The sequence below is a fragment of the Rattus norvegicus genome, chromosome 4 (genome assembly GCF_021556685.1).
Source record: "Rattus norvegicus strain SHRSP/BbbUtx chromosome 4, alternate assembly SHRSP_T2T, whole genome shotgun sequence".
Taxonomy (NCBI): domain Eukaryota; kingdom Metazoa; phylum Chordata; class Mammalia; order Rodentia; family Muridae; genus Rattus; species Rattus norvegicus.
The window spans coordinates 140,245,385-140,259,251 of NC_141537.1; the positions used below are offsets into that span (position 1 = coordinate 140,245,385).

The 13,867-nt window shown below is 38.4% G+C and overlaps 1 protein-coding gene across 7 annotated transcripts in view; it reads left to right on the forward strand.

Annotated features, from left to right (window-relative positions):
• The window catches only part of Cntn4 (contactin 4), a 993,738-nt gene that overhangs the window by 406,074 nt on the left and 573,797 nt on the right, over window positions 1–13,867 (forward strand). Inside the window, exon 1 of one of the 7 annotated variants that reach the window (XM_087655637.1) lies at window positions 9,689–10,132. The gene's annotated coding sequence lies outside the window, so the exon portion shown is untranslated. 7 annotated transcript variants of the gene reach the window in all.

Consider the following 13,867-nt stretch of genomic DNA (forward strand, 5'->3'; position numbering starts at 1 on the left):
TGACCACTTCCACAATGGCCTTTTCACCATTTAGTATAATATATCCATAACATTAGAACATTGTGCCTTGGACATTGAGTGTTAGCAGGGCGGCTATCAAGTTTTTTCCATAAATTTTAGAGATATAACAGTTTGATGCTTGGATATAAAGACGGATTTTTCAGAATTTCAGTCTCTCTCATGATAGAAGTCTTGAAGTGTTCTGTGCTGTGTATCATTTATCACTGTGGGAAATGAAAACATGGTTTTCGGTGTCCAGCAGTGACTTCTGCCACAGCTCCAGGAAGTACATTCATATGACATGGGATGAGCAACACCACAGCCCAGAGAGCCACCCAAGCTCATGACAATATGCATTCCACCAGCAGCATACATCTTTTTTTAATTGCCTCACAGTCTGTGCTCTTTTAACATGGGTATATATGCACATATGTATACATATCATTTGCATATTTTTGTTGCTTTGAACCACCATATCAGTGACTATGAAACAATAAAGTTAGCCCACCATTTTTTTGGAAGTTTGTTTCCTGTTGCACGTGACGATCAGGCTTCATAGGGAAGTGTACTAACTTCTAAAACTTATCTGACTGCATGTGGCTAGTACGTAATTGGAGTCAACTTAATACACAGTAGCATATCCCTGGGTAAGGGTCTTTTACAAATCTTAGGAAGCTTTCTACACAATCATTGGACATCACCAGTGAGATAGTTGCTAGATGCACAAAAGGGGCTGTGTATCTGCCTTCAGGATGTCTTGATGTTATGGAAAAATAGAGACACCGGGAATTACAGTGCAGTTTAAGTATCTTGGGCATTCAAGAGAGACATCAACGAGCTGTCTGTGAGGCTGGAAGCAGTGAAAGAGGGGGAAAGCACAATGGGTTTGGCATTGTTTTATCTGAAAATCGTTCTGTAGGTTTGAAGGATGGGTTGGATCTGGGGAGGCCTAGCATGTGCAGTTGAAGTGTGATAAAGTGTAAAGGATAGAAAATAAGCAGGCAGCAACTGTCATCTGGCTAGTCACTGTGCACCTCCTTCTACTTTTCCCTGTATTTGGAATTTTAAAATGCTTGAAAAGGACTTGCTTGCATCTCTCTTACAGCTATCATTCATTGAGTGCTCGGTGTGCCAGGCATATTTAAGAGCTTTACGTTATTTAGCTCATGTAATTCCCATATCATCTGCTCAAGTTCGTCAATTTCATTATCCCCATTTTCTACAAAGTCAAGCACAGAGGAGTAGTACATGTTCTAGCTTACCCAGCAACTGGGTAATTTAGGATAGTGAGCTGCTTCAAGCCATCATTTCTACCCTGAACCTCTTCTGTTAGAGATGCTTCTAAAAGGCTGTCAGAATTCTCTTCATGAAAGGATTGGGTGTGGGAACATGTTACAAGTAAAATTGAGACTGTAGTTCACAGATTTATAAAGTAAAAAAGAAGAAGGCACCAACCATCCTGGTTGACACATGGATTATAAAGTACAAATCTGTGAACAATGTATGTCATTGTCCAAAGAAGTCATCTGAGAATGAATTTGCATGAATTTTGGTCTTACTGGATAATTAATAGGAAGCCACTCAAGGATGTCTAAAAGGATCTTGTTATGTTTAGATTTCCACTTTGAAACTGGTATCCTGACATCACTGTGGAGAATAGATTCCAGCTAGCATTTTTTTATTCACTCACAGGTGAATAAACAAAGTCGAACAGTTTAAAGATCAATAAGTGGTACGTGTTACAATATCTATGAGAGACGTTTTGGCTTCTTCATATTAAGCGAATCCTGCAAAGTCTCAAAGTGACTCTAATCCAATATGGAACATTTTTAGCATTAGCTGATACGTAGAGGGTTGGTTAATTATTCACTTTCAGGCATTGACGGGATAACCAGTCATGCTTTCTTTTGTATATTTTCTCCTTTCTTTTCAAGAATGAGCAACATTTGTGTCTGTCAATCATGTTCATATCACTTTTATGAATACCTTCATGAAACCATTGACTTCTGATTCTGAGAATAAGTCAGAAATTTAGTATTTCCAGAATGTTACTCATTGCCTCAACTTTCATATTTTGGAAGAAAGGACAGTAGAATGGTTGGGAGCATTTCAAAGAGGAAATTAAGATGATTAATTATGAATATTATTGAATCATATGGAGAAAACTCTAAATTTAGTTGGTTGTGGTGGTATACACCTTCATTCTAGCGCACTGTGGGTACAGGCATGGAAATCTCTCTAGGAAAGCCTTATCTACATGATGGGTTCCAGGCCAGCCTTGGCTCCCAACTTAAACTGCATTTTCATTTTTAAAGATGAATTTAGTGAAGTTATATGGCTTCAAATTATCCTTTTAACCTCTAACTTTAGTGATTACCAATGAAAGTAAATTCAAACTTATCATTTATAACAGAAAACTATGATGATCAAACCTAATATGACCAACAACAGGATAAATGGGCAGTGCCTGTCTCTTATTATAATGGATTACAAATAATGTGTCATAGTGCAATTGACTAAAATGTGGAATAATCATTGATACATAATGTAGTTGACATTTATCTTTAATTATGAAGAAACAATTAAAATACAAATTGTGTGTAATACTATCTAGGTTCTTTATAATTACGTTTCACAAAAAGAAAGGAAAGTATGAACACACACATACACACACACACACATATACACACACACACACACACTCACCCCATGGTCATTATTTAGAACTTTTATCCAGGAAACAGAAAAAATGTAACCATCCAAAGAGTGCAGTCTGTACTGATTCAATCTTATTCAGTTCCTAGGTTTGGGTAATTGTATCATAGGTTTATAGGTGAACACTGCTTTCTTGAAGAAAATCTTTGGTATATCCTTGGAAACCCTCTTTACCGGTAAAATTGGATAAAATTTACCTACTGTGTACTCTGAACTGATTTAATAAATATACATACTATAATAGTGGAAGAATAGTGAGATATGTAAGGAATAGAAAATTAATTGTGTATGCTTATATTAACATTACAAAAGAATCTTAATGTTACTATGTTACTAAATTTTTTCCCATGTGTTCTAAATTTGGAAATTCTTTTATATATCACAAAGACATATATATATTATATATATATATACATACATATATAATATATATGTCAGGTATGTGAAGTTCACATTCCTAGAATAAAAGATGACTTCTGTGGTTGACCCTTCTTGCCATGTTACCAGAAGATATAGATGAAGGATGGGATAAAGGTACGAATTCAGGCAGAAGTTTCCCAGGGAAGATCTTTTAAATTTTCCTCATGGAAAGACACCTGAACACTGGCTTAATATGTGATTTAACTTGTATTCTACATTAAAGCATTTTCCTTTGTTTCTGTAAAGCAGATGAGGGAAACAAACACATTAGTCCATTTTTTCAAAGTCAATAGAGAAAGAAAAAGGTGTGCCTTACCGTTTCTCCACTCAGTATATGCTGCAATAGCCTAGACCCATTCTTATCGACACTCTATCTGCCCTAACCCTGCAGTAACCATAAATAAAGAACTCTGTGAATTCAGCTCTGCTCTTGCCAATCCTTGTCACTGGAGCATCTGCTTTATCATCTTGTCCTGTCTCCATCATTCTAATGGCAAGCAGTTGCCCTTAAGAATAACAACAGTTATCTATGACTCCTTTCATGCAAAAACCTGAACAAGGCTTTTCACAGTTGATAGAAAGGTTGCCAAAGAGTAAAATGCAAAGACCCTGTCATGCACCTAGCGCCTATGCTCCCTGGAGCTGACCAAAGGTTTAAGATGCAGATGAGAGGCGTCCATGATACCCCACATTAGGGAAACAGCTGACTATAAATAACAATGACCTTAGTGGATGAGGAGAAATGCAGTAAACCTTGTCTGAGCCAGACAGGATGATGGAGGGGATACAAAATACAGCATAAAATCTGAATCCTTAAGGCAAGCGGATGCTGAAAGGTTCATTTCAAACTGCAATAATTTAAATCAGGAATGAATAAATTCAGTAGGTGCTCAATAATATTTGTTGACTCAATAAACAAAGAGAGTGTAAAACTGATTTCCTAACAAAAGTTAGGGAATCACAGTGTTTATTACAAGTATCAACTATCTTAAAATGGTATCTATTTTCGAAGATGAAAATTCTGAGAAGAGAGCATAGAAAAAGATGCTCATCTATTTAGAGATAAGGACAGAGACAGAAAGAACATATATAAATGGAATTTAATTTGCCTATGAGTCATGTCTGTTGTGTCGGTGATGTGATACAGGAAAAGAATAATAAAGTGTGGTGTGACATTAAGATATACCTCTCCTTGAAATGTACTAATAAAGATTTACCTGATAATATAACAATGGTTATAATAGACACCATGGGTTGACAAAAAAAATTGCCTACTGCTAGGAATGGGTTACCTCTTTTAGAATTGTTAACTAGTGATGTCCCATCAACTTCCAAACCCTAAAGAGTATTCCCAGTGTTCTTGCTTGCCCTCCAGAACTTTGACATAAGGACCACATACTTGAGATGGAGAATATGAAAAAAAAATTTAGCTAGTTCATACCTGCAAGCTTGTCCTTACTTGCTAGATTTCATGGGGCTAGAAGATACAATGCATACCAGCAAAGGAGAAAAAGAAAACATCTGCCTTACTCAGATGGGAACCCTGCAAGCTACCATGATGTCTGGTCTGCTAAAGTATGCCCAGGGGTGAAATGGAGCACAAGTGTACATAAAAAGAAAGAAGAAAGAAAGAAAACAACAACAATGACAAAAATAAAAGCACTTCCTAGTTGCATGTAGGGCCTACTGCACAAATGAAATCCATAAAGGCCATTGATATCATGGTGAAAAAAGGGGAGGGGGGCAATATCAGTCATAATCCCTGGGTCAGAACCTACAACTCCTATTCTGCTAAGTGGACATGGTATTAAAACTACTACTAATACCTTATCCTTAATTATCCTTATACCATGGATTAATCTGTCAAATTTCACCAAAGACCCACAAGTGGTTAAGATTCAGGGGATACGAGATCAGAATGATCAGCATCAAATGGGGCTTCGATATCAAAACCCCTCTTAGCATCACGCAGGTTTTACTGCAGAAGATGAAGAAGAAAGATTTAAAGACCCAGAGAGGGTAGATAAGTACAAGGAAATGTGTTTTGAGAACACAACTAGGCAGTTACAAATATGAACTAATGTGGTTGTAAAGGCATGTGTAAGGCATGTTTAAATTCAAGCCAGAAAGAAATCCAGTATGAAGGATGGAAACAGTCATGAGGAGCTGTTGGACAAGAGAGAATCAGTTTTGTTTTTGTTTTTGTTTTTCTTAATGGGTTTAAGCTCTGCTAGGTTGTCTAGAAGCCAGTGGATGGTCATACATCCAGGAGTGTATAAGAAGAACAAATATGAAATAAGACAAATTTCCTTTTCAAAATTTTCATTTCAAAATCTAAAACAACTTTGAAAGGACAGTGTAGCCTCCTTTGGAAGGATGGTGAAAGACTACTGCAGCCTTGTCTCTACGCACATGGCCATTCGGTTTGCTTAGCTTTTGAAAATACCATCATTCTGTCTTCCTGTCAGGGAACCTTTGATGTACTAGTAATTCTCTGTGACTGGGGACTGTCCTGTGCATTGTAAAAACATTGTACGGCCAGAGCATGCAACTACCAGTTTGTAACAAACACAAATCAGTCTTTCAGAAGTTTTCTGTTGAACTGGAAGAGCTTGAAGGGGCTCGAGACCCCATATGTACAACAATGCCAAGCAACCAGAGCTTCCAGGGACTAAGCCACTACCTAAAGACTATACATGGATTGACCCTGGACTCTGACCTCATAGGTAGCAATGAATATCCTAGTAAGAGCACCAGTGGAAGGGGGAGCCATGGGTCCTGCTAAGACTGAATCCCCAGTGAACTAGATTGTTGGAGGGAGGGCGGCGGCAATGGGGGATTTAGCTCAGTGGTAGAGCGCTTGCCTAGGAAGCGCAAAGCCCTGGGTTCAGTCCCCAGCTCCAAAAAAAAAAAAAATGTATATAAGAAATACTCAAGTTAATAAAATAAAAAAAAAGTTTTCTGTTTATATTGGAAGAAAAGTGGAAAGTTCTTAGGGGAAGTATTGTTGGTCACTTTTTGTATGATAAAAAAAATTAGCAGTTACTTTTCAGTTTTTATAACTGTAAGAAATACCTCTTCTAAGGCAATGTTATTACTATACACATAAAAAGACACATACATACATACATACATACATACATACATGCATGCATGCATACATACATACAAACATACACAGTACATACATACTGCATACATAGAAACATACATTTACAAAATTAATACGATCATTTTACCAAAATATCTGAAACAACTATTTGCAGATGTGGCACCATTTAAGTCATAGGATGGTTTAGTGTCATTTTGACATATTTTAACATGAATTGTTTTCCCTGGAGAATTTTAATTGTCTGAACCCAGCCCCTCATGGTTATTGTTGCAGAAATATGATAGACTTTTGGAAATGAGCATGGCCACAGACTGAGTTACATGGATTCGAACCTTTAACATGTATCTTGTTGTATGATTATGGGTCTCATTACTTCTTTTTGGAAAAGAAATTTTAGTCTGTGCTATATAGATTGCCATTCCAGTGGGTGTTCTGAGCAGCAATTATTGAAAAAACTCCCTTCTTTTGAAAATTTGTACCCAGCTGGAGGAAAGTCATAGTTGTCTCAGCTTTTGACTCTGACTTTTAGTGAGAGAAATGAAGAAGAGGAAAATATGTCCCCTTTCGAGGGGAGGCAATGAGCAATTGTATGCACATCTGGTGACTTACTGCTCAAGACTCCAAAGAATTTAAAAATATTGATTAAGTCTCAACCTGTTGGGAAATTGTTGCCAGAACTTTCCTTTTGTCCCTAGAATTGCTGAGGCTCTGAGCTTTATTTAACTTGCTGAATCTTGTGTTATGGCCAGAAAAAGACCCCAGGAGCCCTGTTCCCTGGGTTCTTATTATTCTTGACAAGAGTTGTTAAAATTGCAGGCTTTTCAACATACAAACAAAAGCAGAATCATACAATTTCAAAGCAAAGATGTATGGACATATACCACACACACACACACACACACACACACACACACACACACACACACACACAAACACACGCATACACGCACACATGTAAATATTTTGAAATAGATTCAGACTCAGATATATTGTTTTGTGTTTGCAACAATAATTAATCGTAGTTACTGTTTGGGGTTTTCCCTGTCTCTCTTCGGCATATTTATTTCAGCATTAATTGGCTTAACATGAAATCAAAAAGTGTTACAGGTTTAGCCTTTTATTCTAAACCACTTCATGTTTTAAGTAATGTGTCTCAAGGGAAAGATGCATGAAGCATCCATGGTAGTTAGAAATTATCACCTGCCATTAAAAATAAGTGCAAAGCATATGATGTCAAGGTGAATGTATCACATGCCATAATCAATGATGAATCAAAGTAATTACCATCCAAGCAGAGCATGAATGGAACCCAAAACCAATTAAGCTATTTATTTCAACTGTACCACTAAATAAACACTTTAGAATTTTAATTTGCTCCTCTTTTTATCTGCTTCAGGAGTACGTTTTGCTTATATGACGGAGACGTACAATTGCTATTTAATTAACCTATTTTTGTCAACACCTCACAGAAGTAGACGTGTTTAAGTCTCAATAACGATGATCCTGATAAGAATAACAAATGTGAAATCTTTTACCAGTCAGTTTTACAATGTTCCACCAAACTGCAACACCCAAAGAATAAAGGAAGTAGGTTGACTTAATAAAACTGACTTGGAAATACTTGCAAATACATGTTGAACCAATTTGAGGTAATTAAGTTCAGGACAATATTAGCAGAGTTTAATTGCCATCCCTTTGTTCCTGACACAGCGCTGTGCTCTGTTACAACTAACTAACAAGAGGGTTGCAGTGCTGGAGTTGATGAGGATGCTGGGCTATCTGGGAAATGCATCCGTAGGAGAGCCACTCATCTAGTTACTAACAGAGTCATCATGGAGTCTTGATCTACCTATCACCCGTTGTCTAAGGTCAGCGTCAAAGCCCTGAAGACAGATGGATTTGTGGTGACGTTGAGGGCAAACACAAATGTTTTCAATGGGAGACAAACTAGTGACAAGGTTGGCCACCCCTCTATTATTAGTTCGCATAGGAAGAGAGGCTGGAACAACTCAAAGCAGATACTGTGCTGCAGGCGGAACTTAGTGGGCGAGCACCTGCCCTGGGCCTGATCCTCAGGGTGAGTAGAAAACAAAAAAAAACCACTTAGGTTAAATAAAGCAGGATTCTACCCATAAAAACACAGTGGTCTGGTCATTGGCACGAAGGTGGCAAACTTTGACCCTGCACTTTGAAGTTTCTTGAGTAGACATTTTTAGTTATAGTTCCAGGCCTACCCCAACCTGCCCTTTGTTTACCCTTTCACATATTCCCCAAGCTTTCAGAGCTTTAAGCTTTCTAAACTACAGCTTAGAGGACCCTGGATTCTGTACCCGCTGTGGCAAACCCAAGTCACCACTTTCAAATTGGGTAATCAAAACTTCATTCCATAGCCCTGAGTTAATAGTGATCCTCCTGCATCAGTCTCTAGAGTGTTGTCTATTACATTCCACTGAGAAGCCCGCCTTCTACTTCTTGGAACCGTCTTAGAATGCCAGCTCCAGAAGTCCTCCCTGGGCTGGGCCAATGTCTTTTACAGCATAGATAGCTGTGGGTTGTGTGTTTTGCTGAAAGGATGAACAGGTTTGACCTGAGATCTGAGTTGATTTCCTACTCAAGTTCCTTGTGAGAGGGATACATGGATGTGTTATGAAAATCAAGACACAGAAGTGTCATGATGTAGATCACCTGTGTTTTCCCAGTAAAATGTGTGTTCCGATGTGTATTTTCCCTTCTCAAAGAAGCTTTTTAACTACAGGTACTTTGCACGTGGTGGGAGTTCCATGTGCAGGCACACTAGCCTTTTAAAAAGTGACACATGTTTTCAAAAGAATGTTTAGACCCCAAACCCAGACTTTCGTCAAATTTACATAAATGTCTTCAAGGACTGGAAAGGAGTCCACATAAGCGTCATCAAGAGTAGCAGAATTTCGGATAAGTATAGGAAATATGCCCCATTTAAAAATACATTCAGATTCTAAAATCTCCCTTTTGCCAAAGCAAACCAGTTTATAAGCTTCTGGCTTGTAAGACCCGGGTGCGTTTTGCCATGCAGATGCAATACAAGAGCCTGCATCAGCTGCTCCTTTTAGATTCCCAGGGATTTCCAAGAAGCCTGCCGGACCCTCTGCATGAACATCCCGTTCCTTGGTCATTAGAGAAGTACATTTAGGTGTGGAAAACACACCATAGGGAAGGGATTTAATCCGACCTGTCTTCCCACAGACAAAACTGGAAAAGAATACACACAAACACATTGCATCAAATCCGTAGGGGAAATAACGCTGCAGCCTGCAGCCGCTCAGGGAGATGCTGAGAAACCAGAACAGACAAACCAAATCATCGTAGGGCAAACCCACCATATGTAGCAAACAACCAGTGCAATTATATTCTGCAGTTGAGGAATTACATAAATTGCCCACTGGGAAGGAAGCCTTAATCTCCACCCCTCCCAGGAAATCTACAGACAGCTGTGCGCTGTCGCTGTGTCTTTCTGAAAGGTTGAACACATTTGATCTGAGAACCAACTTGATTTCCTAATCAGGTTTGATGTGAGAGACCGGTTATGGATGTATGTGATTCTCCCGGTGTGCGTCTTTGATTCATACGCTAATTACGTCGATCCTTTGGGGAGCACAACCACGGAGCTGGGTCCTCCTTGATTAATGCTGGCAGAGAGCCATGCAGCGCGCAGTGGAGAGCCGCTCAGCAGCTTCAGTCCCAGCTGAGAATATGGTCCCATTATCTCCCAGCTGCCTAACCAGTCCATAAGGGCCTGTTCTGCGTGGATGATCAGTGTAGTGGAAGGAGGGACTCGCTGAGAGCTGAAATCTCTGTTTGATTTGCTGTAACACGTAAGACGAACCGGGAAGTTTTACTTTACAGTCCGTAAGTACCAAGTTCTCCCCCAAACCGTCTCCCTATAGCTTCAATGTGAATGCGATTTGACAAGGTGTGTTCCATTTTCTGTTCCTTGCGCTTTGTGGAAGGAATCTGGCGAGAGAGTTATCTTTTTGGCGTTTGCTGTTTCTGTCAAATCTCTTAGATAACTGACTCATACCAAACAATCAAACACTTTCCAGAATGTTTTTCTGGGAGTTAAAGATAATTGACTTCATTTCTAATTTCGAAGTAGGGATGTATTATCTCTGGTGCCTGGAGTGCACAGAGCATTTCTTTATGTTCTGCTCTAACCCTGTAAGGAAATTTTAAGGCTAATGTGTACGTGAGGAGATCATTTTGCAAGCAGATACGCATTAGAAAAGCAGGTCTCTATATTGCCAAACGTTGCTAATTTATTTTGCCACTGGAAAATGTAGAAACAGGAAGTTTCACTGTTTGTTTTTCTGTTGTTGTTGTTTGTTTCGTTAGGTTGCAACAGTTGCAAATGTTTAGAAACTTTTCCAAAGGAAGATTGTATAAGTTTGAAAATTTTAATTATGTAAAATATGTAATTCCATTTAGTACTCCTGTTTAACTAGTTTTTAGATGCATCAATTTAAAAGGTGATTAGGTTTTGTTTTCAAACAAAACCATACCATTTATAATAAGTCCATTTGCCTTCTATATCAAGTTAGGATTTGCTATTCACACAAGATCATAGGATGCTATTAGAATTTAGTAGAGTTGATGTTGTTCACATGGTGTTTTTCAAATGAGCATTTCCTCAGTGAAATTAAAGATTATTATCGTTGTGGAAAAGGATATGGCGTGTTTTTATGTATGGATTTTCCTAGCATAGATATATAAATCATGCTTTGTTTTTTACTGGATTAAAAATAGACTAATTGAAGAATTTTAAGAATGAATTTGAATAAAAGTCCAGAACCACTGCCATGAGGAACCAGTGTGGTGGATACTACCAAGAACTTGAAGTTATTCATAGCCAAGCACCAGAACTGTACTTCCCATAGTGAGCCCAAGACCAGCCCGGAGGCCGTAATTTCCAGAGTGTAAATTAAGTTTGCCTGAATACGCAGCAAGTCTAATGGCAGAGGGGAAACGGCAGTCTGTGAAGTATGAAAGTGTTATCACAGAATATGTTCTCACTTTATTTGGTTGAGAACGATCAGAGAGGGAAGACCCAAAATAGATAGTGGTCACAGAACTTGAGGTTTGAAAGAAAAACAAAAATGAAAACAAAACCCCAGAAAACTCAACTTGCCTGTACCAAGAATGAGTTTTGAATAAATAGAGCCATGAAAGAATAGCTGTAGTGACTCTGAGCCTTGAACTCCCTGACTGAGAACTCTGGATCCTGGCAAATTTAAGTTCCTTAAGGGTCAGATACTGAAATCATAAATAATAGTCAGTTGGATTTGATGTTTCATGTAGGAACAGTCTCAGACCAAAGCTGACTTTTGAGTGTGATGATTCTGAGGCACTCAATTTCGTTTTTAAATAGTTGCTGGTCTTTACCTTGCTCATTCAAATTCATTGTCTTAGACAAGACCTTAAGGTTTCTGTTGCTCTTAAACAAATGTTTGATTTCTGAATGGCTACTTTAGTTGAGCTTGTGTTTGAATGATACTTTTCCTACTCAGACTCCCTCTCCATTTCTTCTCTCTCTTGGCAATAAACTTCTCCTTCAGTGGAGAATTGCTCTCATGTAGTTGCATTTTAAATTTTTCCTTCAAACATTTAGAAATTTCAAATTATGTATATGGATGGCATCCATTTCATGTGTGGAAGTCAGTCATAAATCTAGATATGCAAGGTCTAACTAGTATGCTGTTACTACTCACGTCTTTAAAAATATTTGGGATTATTTTTTAAGTGGTGGGAATTGTTTTTGTTGTTGTTCTTGTTGTTCTGTTTAATCAGTTTAAAGAAAAGGAGAGTGAGTTTAAATGCTCTACGACCTGTTTTAGGGTCTGCTGGTTCGACAGATGGGGAATCCAGATGGGTATTATATACACCTTTTAAGAGGTGCTTTTAAAATCATGGAGATTTGATCGGTCTTCAAAATAAGTTTAAAGTGCTATAAAAGAGACGAACAGACGAGTCCTCATTTTATGTACAAAGGAGTATGTCTGGATATCTTTGCATATATGCAATCAGCCCTGCTGTCTCATAGACAATATCTCTACCACCCAAAGTACACTATCCCTTCAGCTCCTCAAAAGTGGTGGGCTTGAACAAATTGGAAGGATCAGGGGAGTAGGGATGTACCAGGAAAGAAAGCTGTATTTCCTCAAGCATGGGCAACACAAAAAGACCTTTATAGCGCCTTGAACTGTGTTTGGAAGCACAGCCTCTCTGCAGACAGATTATACCCTAGCCTTCTTTAATTGATTGGATCAGGCACTATGAGAGGAGATATGAAGTTCTGTGACATACCTTACAAGTAAAAAGTTTTAAAAAGATAAATTGGCTTCATAAAAAAATAAAAAAAAATTAGTAATTTGGGGTAACTATAAATTTTTGCATGCCGGACCGTGAACTAATCAAATATGTACTGCATAGGTTGTCTCCAGTAACATGGAAGTCTGGTGTACATTATTTAATATAGAACTCCTTATAATGTTTTATCTCCCTGTACCTCAGTATCCCCAAACTGACATCATTTCAAAGTTCCTTTCTTAGTTATAGAAAGTTAATATAGAGTGTTAATCTTGCCATTGACACTCTTCAATTTACCTTGAGAATGGAGAGAAAATGGGTTAGGGTTAGTCAGTCTAAACAAGATCTTAGTAATCCTCCTGCATCCACTTGTCAAGTGTGCCGATTATATATATTCATGGCTGTACCTGGCTTTTTTCTTTCCTTACTTTCCTGGTCCTTGTCTCAGTTGCCTCTCTCACCATACCCAGTGGTTCTTAGTCTCTGCCTTGCTTTATTTTCCCTGTCTTGTTCTTTTCCCACTGAGATTTCTTCTGGAGTCAGGACTTTAGGAACAAGCTGCCATCCTCTATTCCTTGTATAACCTTTTGGTTGGTGTCCTTCTTCTAGAATAAAGTTTAATGAGGAAAAATACTATGCTGTCATACTGGTCTTGTGTGTATTGCATCTGTCTGTGTGTGTGTGTGTGTGTGTGTGTGTGTGTGTGTGTGTGTGTGTGCCTGTGTCTGTATGTGTTGGGTGGGCATATTCATGCTATGGTATTTATGTAAACATCACAAGCTTGGCTGTCAGTCCTTATCCTGTGGCTTGTTTTATGGCTGTGCCTCTCTGTCCATTGCCAATGGGCTACATATAAAAAGCTAGGTAGTGAGCTCCAAAGGAATTCTCCTGTCTCTACCTCCCATCTCACTGTACGAATACTGAGATTACAGATATGTGCCGCCATGCCCTGCTGTCCGTGGGCATTCAAACTCAAGTCCTTCTACTTGTCTGGTAAGTGCTTTATGTACCGAAGCCATCTCCTAGTCCCATCCATTGCATGTTCTTAGTCTAGACTCTTAAGGACAGAAAACCTCTAAAAGTTGCACTTGTATGTTATCACCCAAGTAAGTTTTGAAATAAGAATAATATTCACCTTACATTATATGTAACAGATACTCAAATAGGACTCAGTTTTGTGTATTAAACTAAATTGTCTCATTTTAAACTTGCAACTTTTCCATGTGAAGACTTATTTCTTTGCCACTGGATATTGAAGAGTTTCACTTTTAAATAGAAGGC